Source organism: Phaseolus vulgaris, unplaced genomic scaffold (assembly GCF_000499845.2).
Source record: "Phaseolus vulgaris cultivar G19833 unplaced genomic scaffold, P. vulgaris v2.0 scaffold_16, whole genome shotgun sequence".
In the NCBI taxonomy this organism is placed as follows: Eukaryota; Viridiplantae; Streptophyta; class Magnoliopsida; order Fabales; family Fabaceae; genus Phaseolus; species Phaseolus vulgaris.
The window spans coordinates 48,001-60,866 of record NW_027174085.1 but is presented as its reverse complement, the minus strand read 5'-3'; the positions used below and the strand labels follow the sequence as shown (position 1 = coordinate 60,866).

General features: G+C 39.0%; 1 pseudogene; it reads right to left on the bottom strand.

The window, feature by feature from the left end:
• Positions 1 to 12,760: 12,760 nt before the first annotated feature.
• Positions 12,761 to 12,866, bottom strand: LOC137817125 (small nucleolar RNA R71; annotated as a pseudogene).

The window sequence follows — 12,866 nt, the reverse complement described above, 5'->3', positions numbered from 1 at the left end:
TTTCTTCCAACAATGTTATCAATTCTTTGTGGTCCTTTTGTTGTAATTTTTGTTTCTTGATTTTGTGTGGTGTAGTTTTCTGAGTTTGTTTCTTGATCCTTTGATGCATTTTCTTTTTAGTATTGAGTTCATACTTGTATTTTAGACCTCTACAAGTTCTTAAACATCATTTCTATTATGTCTTTGTTAGTTCTTAATTCTGTTTTTCATTCCAGTTAGGTTTCCTCTGTTTTCTGAAAACGTGTTAACTGTTTCGATTTATTGCAATTGATTTGCTTACTGGAAATTTCTGAAATTCTGGATTTGAGTTCGTCAAGGTATTATAAAAAAATTAGAAAAAAGAAGTACTTCAAAATTCAAAGTACAAAAAAAATGATAAATGAAATACAAACAGTGTGTAATTCTGCCGAAAAAAATACGGTAATCTGGCAGTGATTTTAGAAAATTTATCACAATTAATTGGCTTACTGTTTTTGAGTAATTCCAGTGCCATTATTGAGATAAGATCTTTAACTTTCTATGGTTACAATTTCATAATCCAGTTCGCTTTATATCATTCCAGATAAATATGTAAACATTACGCACAGTTTTCATAAAAATATGTTCCAGTAGTTCTGTTTTTGTTTTCTTCATCTACTCTAGTACTTTTCTCTAGGTCTCTTTTGTGTGCCTTCTTTTTCATTGAGTACCTTATCTTCTTGCTTGTCTTTTATTCACTAATCTTTGAGTTTGTCATATATCTTGTATTCCTTTTGTTATAGCCTTTTCTTGTTTGTCTTTCATTGATTCTTTGGTTTTGTGGTGTTTATCTTTGAGATTGTGTGCTTTTGCTTTGACATCTTTCATTTGAGGTTACTAAAGGCCTCAAGATCAGATTGGTAAAAGGAAATATTCTTTCTTTGGAGTGCTTTGAGTGACTCCTACCTTCGACATTTTGTTCTAATTGTTGTTGCTAACTTTGTTTCTTAACATTGTTTGTTCTTGTGTTTGTTGTTTTCTTTTCTAATGGATACCTATTCAAGTGCTGAATCTTCAAAGCCACGCTCTAATCATAGAGCTTATGGTCTTAATGAATTAAAAGAAGCAAGGAAGGCTCTTGCTCAAAAGGATGAAGAATTGCAAAGATTAGAAGCACGTTTGGCTAAGATTGAATTGCAACAAGAAGGAGTTTTCCATTCTTTGCATGAGAGGCAACTTTCTCCTAGGCATTCTTCAAAGGGTTCTGCATCTGCTCATGGCTATAGAGATGATCCTAGACGAAGGAGGCATCATCATCATTCCAATGAAAGAAACCATCACCGTGACCAAAGACCTCACCAAGAGTCCAAGCCTCAAGTTCCTTTTGTCAAAGTTCCTAGTTTTAATGGGGATAGTGATCCTAATGTATATCTAGATTGGGAGGCTAAATGTGAACAAATCTTTAACACCTATGAGGTTGAGGAGGACTAAAAGGTGAAGATAGCTACCCTAGAATTTGTTGATTATGCCATGAAATGGTGGCATAGCTATGTAACGGACATTTGCTATAACAAGAGACCTCCCGTGGTCTCTTGGAACAATTTGGTTGAGTGTATGCGCTTTAGGTTTGTACCACCACACTTTAGGAAAGACCTCATGTTGAAGCTCCAACGGTTTCAACAAGGCACGCTAAGTGTGGATGCATATTTCAAGGAATTGGAAACGCTTTTGCTTAAGGTTAATTTGAGAGAGAGTGAGGAAGCCTTGATAGCTAGGTTTGTAAGTGGTCTAAGGAGGGATATTCAAGATGTTGTTGAGCTTCAAGAGTATTCATCTTTGGGATCTTTGGTTCATCCTGCAATGAAGGTTGAGGCCCAAATTGCTAAAAGACATGCTTTTAAAAATTCTCCCAATGATGGTTACTACAACAACTCTTGGAAAAATAGAAAATCTTTTTCCAAAAACCCTTATAAAGAGTCTTCTTTCAAACCTAAGGAATCTAGGCCTTCGACTTCTATTCGTAAATCTCCAATCAAATCGTCTAGTAAGAAATGCTTTAAGTGTACGGGTTATGGTCACATTGCGGCTAATTGTCCTTCTAAAAGGAATATGTTTGTGCATAATGGCATTGTAGTTAGTGAGCATGATTCGGATTCACCTAAGCATTCTTCACATTCTAGATCATCTAGTGAGCATGAGAGTGAGAGTCCACTTGAAGGAGATTTGTTGGTTGTGAGAAGACTTCTTGGACAAGTTTTACAACCTTTTGATGAAAGTCAAAGGGAAAATATTTTTCATACAAGATGTCTTATTCAAAACAACATTTGTTCTTTAATAGTGGATGGTGGTAGTTGTGCTAATGTGGCTAGTACAAGAGTGGTAGATAAGCTTGGATTGCCTACTATCTCTCATACAAAGCCCTACAAATTTCAATGGCTAAGTGAAGTGGGCGAAATCATTGTGAATAAGCAAGTCCTCATTCATTTCTCTATTGGAAACAAAGGTTCTAGGAGATATGGCTACGCTGGTATCCATAGACACTTCCACGTTGCTATGGGAGAACCTAGAATACGCAAGGTTGCAAGTCTGGGTGAAGAACCAAAGCTACATCAGACTGAAGAAGAAGTTGCGGATTAATGAACAGTTTTGGAATATCCTCATTGAAGAAGAACCCCCTGCTTGTCACGAAGGAAGGCACACGCAATCCTGGTTTGGTGACTCGTCGGATAGTGTGTCGTCATCAGAGACTTTTATTGAAGAAACAATTTTCTCTTCTAAAAGCTGTGAGGAGGAGGCGAGGTTTGGGTCCAAGGAAGAACAGCGGTCAGAAGGGGAGGAGGACGGTGGCAAGGCGGTGGAAGAAGGTGACGAAGGTGCACATAAGACAAAATTGTTTTTTAAGTCAATTGCTGACAAAGACAGCCCTGACCAGAGTATAGACTGCACATCTTGCATGGAAGAAGATAGAATAGGCCAGGTTGCGTGTCAAGGTGCTGACCTAGATGTCAACCCTGACCAAGGTCGTTCCCCTATCTGCAGTAGTTACTCTATCCATGCTGAACTGGCCAAAGTAGTGGTAAAACTTGAAAGTTTTAACTCACAAGGGACCCCCGCTCTCTCTGTGGGCCAAGGAAGGAAGGAGGAGGCCCAATGCCTTGTGGCCCATATTCCTTGTGAAACCCAATCTAGGAAAAAAGACGTTGGACCGCGCACGATGCAGGAGGCTCCTCGAAGTGAAAATGCAAATGAAAATATCAAATCTGTGAGCTACCGAGGAGGTAAACAGGAGGAGGAGTGTGAGGAGGTTCAAACCGGTGAAAGAGAGGTTAGTGGACTAGGTAATCAAGGGATGGAGACTGAATCTCCTTTGAAGGAAAGGGTGGACGAATGCCATGGCACGGAAGAATTTGACGAAGCTTTAAAGGGTGTTATGGGTGGAGGGTCGAAGCCTATCGCGTTTGGAGAGGAAGGCGCGGTTGCAGGAAGTAACCTTATGCTCTCACCACGTTGGCGCATGATTGAAGGGCTCTCTGAAGTGGGGGCCTCTACTTCAAATCCGAGAAGATCAGTGAGAATTAATGCACGTGTTACTAAGGCTGGGGCTTCCTCTAATCATAGACATGGTATTTCTTCAGCGTCCATCTCTGATGGGGATTTCGTCAATTGTAATACTCGAAATTGTGATCCCGGTAATATGGTGGAACCACCAAAGCTTTGGGAGATCGGTAAAAAAGCGGGGTTGTACTGTACAAAGGACGAGGATGAGGTGGTTAAGGAATATATGTGCCTAGAGGAGAGAGACTTGGAGTTTCTGCAGAGTTATGAGGAGGGTAAGAAGAAGGATCAATCATGTTAATTGTAAACCTGAATATAAGAGGGGTGGGGGGAAGCACAAAGACTAGATACTTGAGGCATATTATAGCAAAGGAAGGTGCAGAATTCGCGTGTATTCAAGAAACGAAATTGAGAACTTGTACAGACGTAAAATGTTTCTCCCTTTGGGGGGACAACAACGTGGGCTGGGTTCACTATGGTGGAGAAAATGGGAGTGGAAGCTTGCTGACTATGTGGCATAAGGATGCTTTCACTTATGAAAGTCATGAAATGGGGAAGGGGTTCATTGCGGTGGTTGGACAGCACACTAAATCTAACTGTAGGTGTGTGGTTGTAAATGTTTATTCCGCATGCTTGTTGAGAGAGAAGATTGATCTGTGGGGGAATTTATCTGCTATTAAAGGGGCTTCTGTGGACCCAATTTGGTGCTTCTGTGGAGATTTTAATGCAATTAGAAAGCGAGGAGAAAGGAAAGGAACAAGTGTACGGGACAACCATACAAGCGAGATGGGAAGGTTTAATAACTTCATTGAATCTAATATGTTGATTGAACTACCAATTGTAGGAAAAAAATACACTTGGTTTAGTTCAAATGGGAAGGCAATGAGCAGGTTAGACAGAGTGTTAGTCTCTGAAGAATGGCTGCAGGAATGGCCAATGGGTAAGCAGTATGTGCAACGTAGAGAGGTTTCTGATCACTGTGCGATAGTGGTGAAGTCTTTGGTTAAGGATTGGGGACCTAAACCCTTTCGGACCATTGATGCGTGGTTTATGGAGAAAGGATTCTTAACGATGGTGAAGGATTGGTGGACCTCTTACCCCGTTCAGGGGAATGCTTTTGTAGTGTTTAAGGAGAAACTGAAATGTTTAAAGAGAGACTTGAAGGTTTGGAATAGGGATAGTTTCGGTAACTTGGAGTCTTCTAAGAAGAAGATTTTGGAGGAGCTTGAGGCTCTTGATTGCCAGGCATGTAGTGGAGTTTTAGATGTTAGCGAGAATGTGCAGAGGTTGGGCTTGTTGAGTCGTCTAAAGGAAACCGATAGGAGGATAGAATCCTTATTGAGCCAAAAAGCTAGAACCAATTGGCTTAAGTATGGGGACTCTTGCACTAGTTTCTATCATTCCTCTCTAAAGTGGAGACGCCTCAGAAACGAAGTTAAAGGTGTGGAGGTGGGAGGTCAATGGTGTGAAGAACCCTGTACAGTTCGGTTGGAAGCGAAGAAGCTCTTTGAATCTAGATTTACAGCAACGAAAGACTTTGGTGTAAGACTAGATGCGGTTGAGTTTGAATCCCTAACCTGGGAAGACAGTATGAGCCTCCTAAAAGTGTTCTCTGAGGAAGAAGTAAGGGATGCCGTGTGGCAATGTGAAGGTTCTAAGAGCCCAGGACCTGACGGTTTTAACTTCAATTTCATTAAGAAAAGCTGGGACTTTGTAAAAGAGGAGGTTATGGCAATTATGAATCTCTTCCATGCTACAGGTGCTTTACCGAAGGGATGCAATGCATCCTTCATTGCTTTGGTCCCGAAGATTAGGGACCCTATCAAATTGGAGCAATATCGACCTATTTCGTTAGTAGGGGCTATGTACAAAATCATCTCTAAGGTGTTGGCTGGCAGAATCAGGAACGTCATCTCCTCAATAGTTGATGATAGCCAATCAGCTTTTGTAAAGAACAAAGGGATACTTGACAGTGTGCTAATGGCCAATGAAGTAGTAGAGGATATAAGGAGGGGTGGGGGGAGTGGATTGTGTCTGAATGTGGATTTTGAGAAAGCTTATGATTCGGTAAGATGGGAATTTCTCTATGACATGCTCCAAAGGTTGGGGTTTCAAAATAAGTGGATTAGCTGGATCAGAGGATGCATGGAAAGTTCCACCGTTTCAGTGCTTGTAAACGGGAGCCCGACGGAGGAATTTAAACCTTCGAGAGGGCTGAGGCAGGGCGATCCTCTTGCCCCCTTCCTGTTCATATTGGTAGTAGAAGGCTTGGCAGGTCTAGTAAGACAAGCTACTAAGGCGAATCTACTCTCTGGCCTTAAGATTGGGAGGAAGAAGGTTGAGTTGAGTATCCTGCAGTTCGCAGATGACACCATGTTCTTCTGTGAGGATTCCTACACCAATGTGGTGACGTTGAAGGCAATACTCAGGGGTTTTGAGTTAGCTTCAGGTCTGAAGATAAACTTTCACAAGTCAAAACTAGCAGGCATCAATGTCCAAAGTAACAGCTTAGATTGCTATGCCAAGACCCTCAACTGTGCTCAAATGGGGATACCTTTCAAATATTTGGGCCTTGAAGTAGGAGGGAATCCTAGGACAAGCAAGTTTTGGGAGCCTGTGCTAAACAAGTTAAAAGACCGACTCAATGTGTGGAAGGGTAGATTCCTATCCATGGCAGGGAGGGTGTGCTTAATCAAATCGGTTCTCACCTCTGTCCCGCTTTACTACCTATCTATGTATAAAGCACCGGCGTCGATCTGCAAGAGTATCACCAGAATCCAAAGGAGGTTTCTTTGGGGTTGGGGGAAGGAGAAGACGTCTATCTCTTGGGTAAGCTGGGAAGTTGTGTGCAAAAATAGAGAGGAGGGTGGTCTGGGTGTGAGAGAGATTCGAAAGTTCAATGCAGCTCTTCTGGCTAAATGGAGGTGGAGATACATTTCGGAGGAGAAAGGGAGATGGAAGGAACTGCTAGATTCAAAGTATGGTTCGGAAGTGCAGATTCCGGTCAAACTTCAATCATGGTGGTGGAGAGACTTATACAAAGTATGTAGGGAGGGTGAAGGTGAAGGGTGGTTTTATAAAGAAATTGGATGGAAATTAGGATGTGGAGATAAAATTAGGTTCTGGGAGGATGTGTGGATTGGTAACTGTAATCTCAAAACTTTGTTCCCCAGATTATACTCGTTGTCTTTAAACCAGGGGCACAAGGTGGGAGAGGTAGGTGTGTGGGAAGAGTCGGGGTGGTGCTGGCGGTTAAGGTGGAGACGGGAAAGATTTGAGTGGGAATCCGCTCTAGTACAAGAACTTGAAGTGCTCATAACCACGACAACCATTCTTAAAGAAGAGAAGGACGTCCAGGTATGAGGGAACGAGGAGAAAGGGTGCTTCTCAGTCAATAATGCTTACGTGTGTCTATCAAAACAAGGAAGAGGGCCTCAACATGATGTCTTTAAGTCGCTGTGGGAAGCTAAGGCGTTCCCAAGTGTGGTGACTGTAGCGTGGAGAATTATGATGGATAGACTTCCTACTAGAATATGTTTGAGAAGGAGAGGGGTGTTGATGGAAACAACCTTATGTGCTCTTTGCCAGACGAAGGATGAATCGTGTCAACATCTATTTTTGGATTGTAAATATGCTAATCAAGTGTGGTCCATGTGCTTCAAGTGGATTGGAATGTTGTCTGTTCAACACAATGATATAATGGCGCACTTCGAGAGCTTCAACCTGTTTCAGGTTAGTCATAATCAAAACCTGGTTTGGAAAGGGGTTTGGGCGGCGATAGTCAGGTGTATTTGGGATCAAAGGAACTTGGTAGTGTTCAAACAAGACGTTGTAGATGCAGAAGAAATTTTTCAGCAAGCACAAATTAAATCTTGGCAATGGCTGAAACATAAGACAAGTTCCTTTAACTACTCCTTAGTGGATTGGGTCCTGAATCCAATGTGCTGCATAAAAAGCTACAAATAACCAGATCTTGGTGACATGCTCAGTGGAGGAAAGGAGGAGATGTTGCTAGCGTGGGAATAAGGCATTGGTAGTGTGCTGGTTGCAGGGTTTAGAGGCTGCTGACTAAAGGTTTTTAGTTTCCATTGGTCTTGTCCTGTTCTATAGGTACCGGCTGAACTGGCCAGCTTAGCTTCTCAGACAGATCGGTGGTGAATTGCCCCTGTCATGCTCATTGGATTGGAAGCTGTTGTCACAACCATAATTGCGGGATGGTGATTTTAATTCACCTATGGAAGGTTGCAATGCAGCTGGCTACAGTGGGCGAACCTGAGCAAAGGAGTACCTCAGGGTTCTCCTTGGAAGGGTGAGGTCTATTGTTGGTGTAAGTAGCGGAGGGCAAAGGTTCTGGCTCTGGAGCATCTGAAGGACTGTTATGTGGAAGGATGATACTACAGTCGGTGATCGTCGAAGGTATGCAAGTCAACATGATCGCCGGTCGGTGCAGTGGTGCTTTACATAGGTTAACTTGATTGCCGATCGGTGAAGCGGCATGACCCATTTGTATGTAGTCGGTGATCGCCGACTGTGCAAAGCTCAACATGATCGCCGGTAATTGAAACGACGATTTCAACATGATCGCCGGTTGATGAAGCGGCGCTCTCCATCTCTGTGCAGACGGCGATCGTAGATGGCAGCACTCAACATGATCGCCGGTTATAAAAAACGACAATGGTCAATATGATCACCGATCGAGGAAGCGGCGTTCCCCATATGCGGTGGATGTCGAAATGATGCAAAGGCTAACATGATCGCCGGTCGGTGGTCGCCGAAGTTATGCAAAGATAATCGCTGGTCGAGGAAGTGGCGTGCTCTTTATGGATGTAGTCGGTGGTCGCTGAAGGCAATGTGCATGGGTAACTCGTTGCGTGGCGAGGTGAATGTAGTTTCGTGGTCTTCTATAAGGGTTAAGTTGGTTCTGTCTTAGGTGGTGAGTGAGGGTCTTTTGTGGTGGTTTTGTCTGTTGGGGTAAATGGGTAAACCATATTTGAGGTTGGCTCTTTTATGTCTAGCAGAATCGGTTTAGCTTATGCGTACAGGCTAGACTTTAAGGTCTGATGTATACGGGTTGGGACACCCCTAAAGTGACTCTTTTAATTTTATTAATTCGTTGCTGATAAAAAAAATAAAAAAAAATTCTCTATTGGAAAATACAAGGATGAGGTCTTATGTGATGTTGTGCCCATGGAAGCTACACATGTTCTTTTGGGAAGGCCTTGGCAATATGATAGAAAAGTTTTTCATGATGGCTTTACCAATAAACTCTCTTTTGATTTCCATGGTCACAAGGTCATTTTGAAATCTCTCTCTCCAAGAGAAGTCCATGAGGACCAAATTCTTATGAAGAAAAAGAGGGAGAGTGAAAAAGTAAAAAGTCCTAAGCCTACGCTTCTTATTTCTAGGCATGAGGTCCAAAGGGATATAGTGGCTCACAATCCTATCTTCTTAGCTATTCCTAGACCTCTTAAGTTAGAACCACTTGTAGATAGTCCTCATTGTTTGGATAATTTGGTAAAGGAGTTTCATGATGTGTTTCAAGATCCTCCAAAAGGCCTTCCACCTTTGAGAAGGATTGAGCACCAAATTGATTTAATTCCGGGATCTTCTTTACCCAATCGTCCGGCCTATAGGACCAATCCAAGTGAGACTAGGGAAATTTGCCAACAAATTGAGGAATTAATTGCTAAAGGTTGGGTTCAAGATAGCATGAGCCCTTGTGCTATGCCTATTATACTTGTCCCTAAAAAAGATGGCACATGGAGGATGTGTTCGGATTGTAGGGCTATAAATAACATTACAATTAAGTATAGGCATCCCATACCTAGGCTTGATGATTTGTTGGATGAATTGCATGGTTCCAAAATTTTTACAAAGATTGATCTTAAAAGCGGTTACAATCAAATCCGTATAAATCCGGGTGATGAATGGAAGATGGCCTTTAAGACCAACTTTGGTTTATATGAGTGGTTGGTTATGCCATTTGGCTTAACTAATGCTCCAAGTACTTTCATGCGCCTCATGCATCATGTTTTAAGACCATTCATTGGCAAGTTTTTTGTTGTTTATTTTGATGATATCCTCATTTATAGCTTGTCTTTGTGTGACCATAGGATGCATGTTAGACAAGTCTTGGAAACCCTTAGGAAAGAACATTTGTATGCTAACCTTGCTAAATGTATGTTTGTACTTGATCATATAGAATTCCTAGGGTTTGTTGTGAATAAAAAAGGGGTCCATGTAGATCAATCTAAGGTAGTGGCCATTCAAAATTGGCCAACGCCTACCAATGTGAATGATGGCCGAAGTTTCCATGGTCTTGCTTCTTTTTATAGAAGATTTGTACCCAACTTCGGTACCATAGCTGCACCTCTCAATGATATAGTGAAAAAGGATGTGGTTTTTAAATGGGGAGAAGCACAACAACATGCTTTTGATGTTTTAAAAGAAAAATGGACTAATGCTCCCATTTTAGCCCTTCCTAATTTTGCTAAAACATTTGAGATTGAATGTGATGCTTCAAGTATAGGCATTGGGGTTGTTCTTCTTCAAGAGGGCCACCCCATAGCTTATTTTAGTGAGAAATTGAAAGGAAGTCATCTCAACTATTCCACTTATGATAAGGAATTATATGCACTTGTTAGAGCTTTGTTTACTTGGCAACATTATCTTTTTCCTAAAGAGTTTGTGATTCATAGTGATCATGAGTCTCTTAAATATTTGAAAAGCCAAAACAAACTTAACAAGAGGCATGCTAAGTGGGTGGAATTCCTTGAGCAATTTCCTTATGTGATCAAGCATAAGCAAGGCAAAAATAATGTTGTGGTCGATGCACTTTCTAGACGCTATGCCTTGTTCAATTTTTGGGTTCTCAATTTCTTGGCTTTGATCACATTAAGGATCTTTATCATGATGACTTTGATTTTTCTCTTATCTATCAAGAGTGTATTAAAGGTGGACACAAAGATTTTTTTTATAAAAGATGGCTTTCTTTTTAAAGGAAAACGTCTTTGTGTTCCCCAAAGCTCCATTAGATTATCTCTTGTTAGAGAAGTGATAAGTGTCTAATTTCAATAATATTTCATATTAAAATATAGGCACTTATGAGGATTTATTGCTAATTTACATATAAAATAATCCCTAATTTATGAATTTATACCTTTTTACATTTTTTATGATATTTATTTGAATAAGAGTATTTTATTCCCAAATTTGGTGTTAATTGCAGATTTCTAAGGAAGATTGGAGATTTGGATTAAAGATGAATGATTTGAGCTAAAAAGATAAAGATAGAAGGTCTCAAAATGGAAAAAGATGCAAAGAAAGATTGAGCATTTTTTATGTTTTATCATTTAGCCCATTAGCGCGACACAATAAACAACCTAACCCTAGAAAATTAGGATAAATAGAGGGCTAGAGGCTCAACCTTAGTGTGCCAGATTGAGAGGAAAACACCATAGAGTGAATTGTAACCCAATTGGGAGAATGGAAGGTGCTAGATGTATGCGTGGCTAATTCTACCCTTTGGGATTGGGAGTAATCTGCTCAAACTCTTATGTATTGAGGTGATATCTTATATATTAATATTCAGTTCTTGATTGATTATTGGTATTGTTGTTTTACTTTTAATTTTCCATGACAAATTGAGAATCTTAAATCTGACCGGGAGGTATTTTTAGGGTTCGGACCTAAACAACAATACTTAACATATTTGAGTGCTAGTAATAGACTTGAAATGTTAATTGCTATTAAACGAAGCTTCGTTCTAAGTTGCTCTTATAATTATGCGACGGATCGATAGTTAGGGAACATTCTTAAGGATTTTATATGCGAGGAATCGATATAAATGATTTTTATATGGGCATCAATTTCAATCAAGGAACTTAATATTGACATGCTAATCAAAATACTTGAGAGTGAGAGAGATGAAACTAATCCTTATTTTTCCAATTGAAACAACTAATTCTTTGTCTGTTTTCTTATTGATCAGTGCCAACACAATTAATTCAAAACTATTTTAATTGTTCTATTTTTATATTTAGCGATTATTGTACTCAATAATTCACTGTTCCTTGTGGGATCGATATCCGTATTTAGGGACAATTATTACTTTTGACAAACGCGGTGCACTTGCTGTAAAAAGTCATCAAGTTGGAACAAGTTTAATTTATTGAGTATAACTTCCTAAATATTGTAAATATTTTAATTGTTTTGATTTGTTATGATTTTGTTTATTTTATTTTATTATAGATTTTATTTTATTTTAATTTATAGATTTTCTATTTTTAAAAAAAAATTGTTTTTATTTTTTTTCTTTACGTTATTTATTTTAGTTGGTTTTTATTTTTATTTTATTTTATTTTGATTTTAATTTTGTTTTGTTTTCTTAAATTTTATTTCGTTTTTTTTTTTGCTTTTAGGTTTAGTTTACGTAGTGTAGTTTATTTGTAGGTAGTTTTATTTAGGTTTACGTAATTATTATTTATTTGTTTTAATTAATTATTTTTACGTAAGTTCGTTAGAAATTTTGTTTACAATTATACTTTTCAGTTTTATTCTGTTTAGCTTTATTTTATTTTATTTTTATTTTATTTCTAGTATTTATTTTTTATTTTTAAGTACGTTATTTCTTGTTTTTAAGTGTTTTCTTTTATTCTGTTTTTAATTTTGGTTTTATCTGTATATATTTTTAATATTTTTGTTATTTTTCTCTTAACGTCATTTTAGTGTTTTACTTTTGTTTTTGTTTTATTTTTATTTTATTTTGCAGATTTGTTTTTATTTTATTTTATTCTTTTTAAAGAAAAAAAAAGTTCTCTATTTTTTCTCTCCACTAATATGTTTTAGGAAGAAAGCAACATGAAAGAACCAGCACCACCTACTAAGAAGACACTTGGAGATTATGTCATGTACTAAGGACCAAGACATTTTTCTAGTATTGCAATACCTACTACTACCAAGGCCTTGGAAATAAATCCCGATTTTCTCACTCTCATCAGTGCCTATCAATTTACAGCAATAGAACATGAGGATCCATATTCACATTTGGATACATTTTATGAATTAGTAGGAACAATGGGTTTTCAATCAGGTGATCTTGAAAATGTTTATATGCGCTTGTTTTCTTTTTCATTGGCAGGAAAGGCTAAGGAATGGCTCAAATCACTTCCAAATCAGAGCCTCACTAGCTGAAAGGATGTAGAGGAAAATTTTTTGCAAAGATTTTTTCCAATTTCTCGCTACATCAAAGCAAAGTCTGAAATCTCTATGTTCAGACAAGGAGCAAATGAAGTCTTTTGTGATACATGGAAAAGATTTAAGATGATATTGAGAAAATGCCCAAATCATGGGTT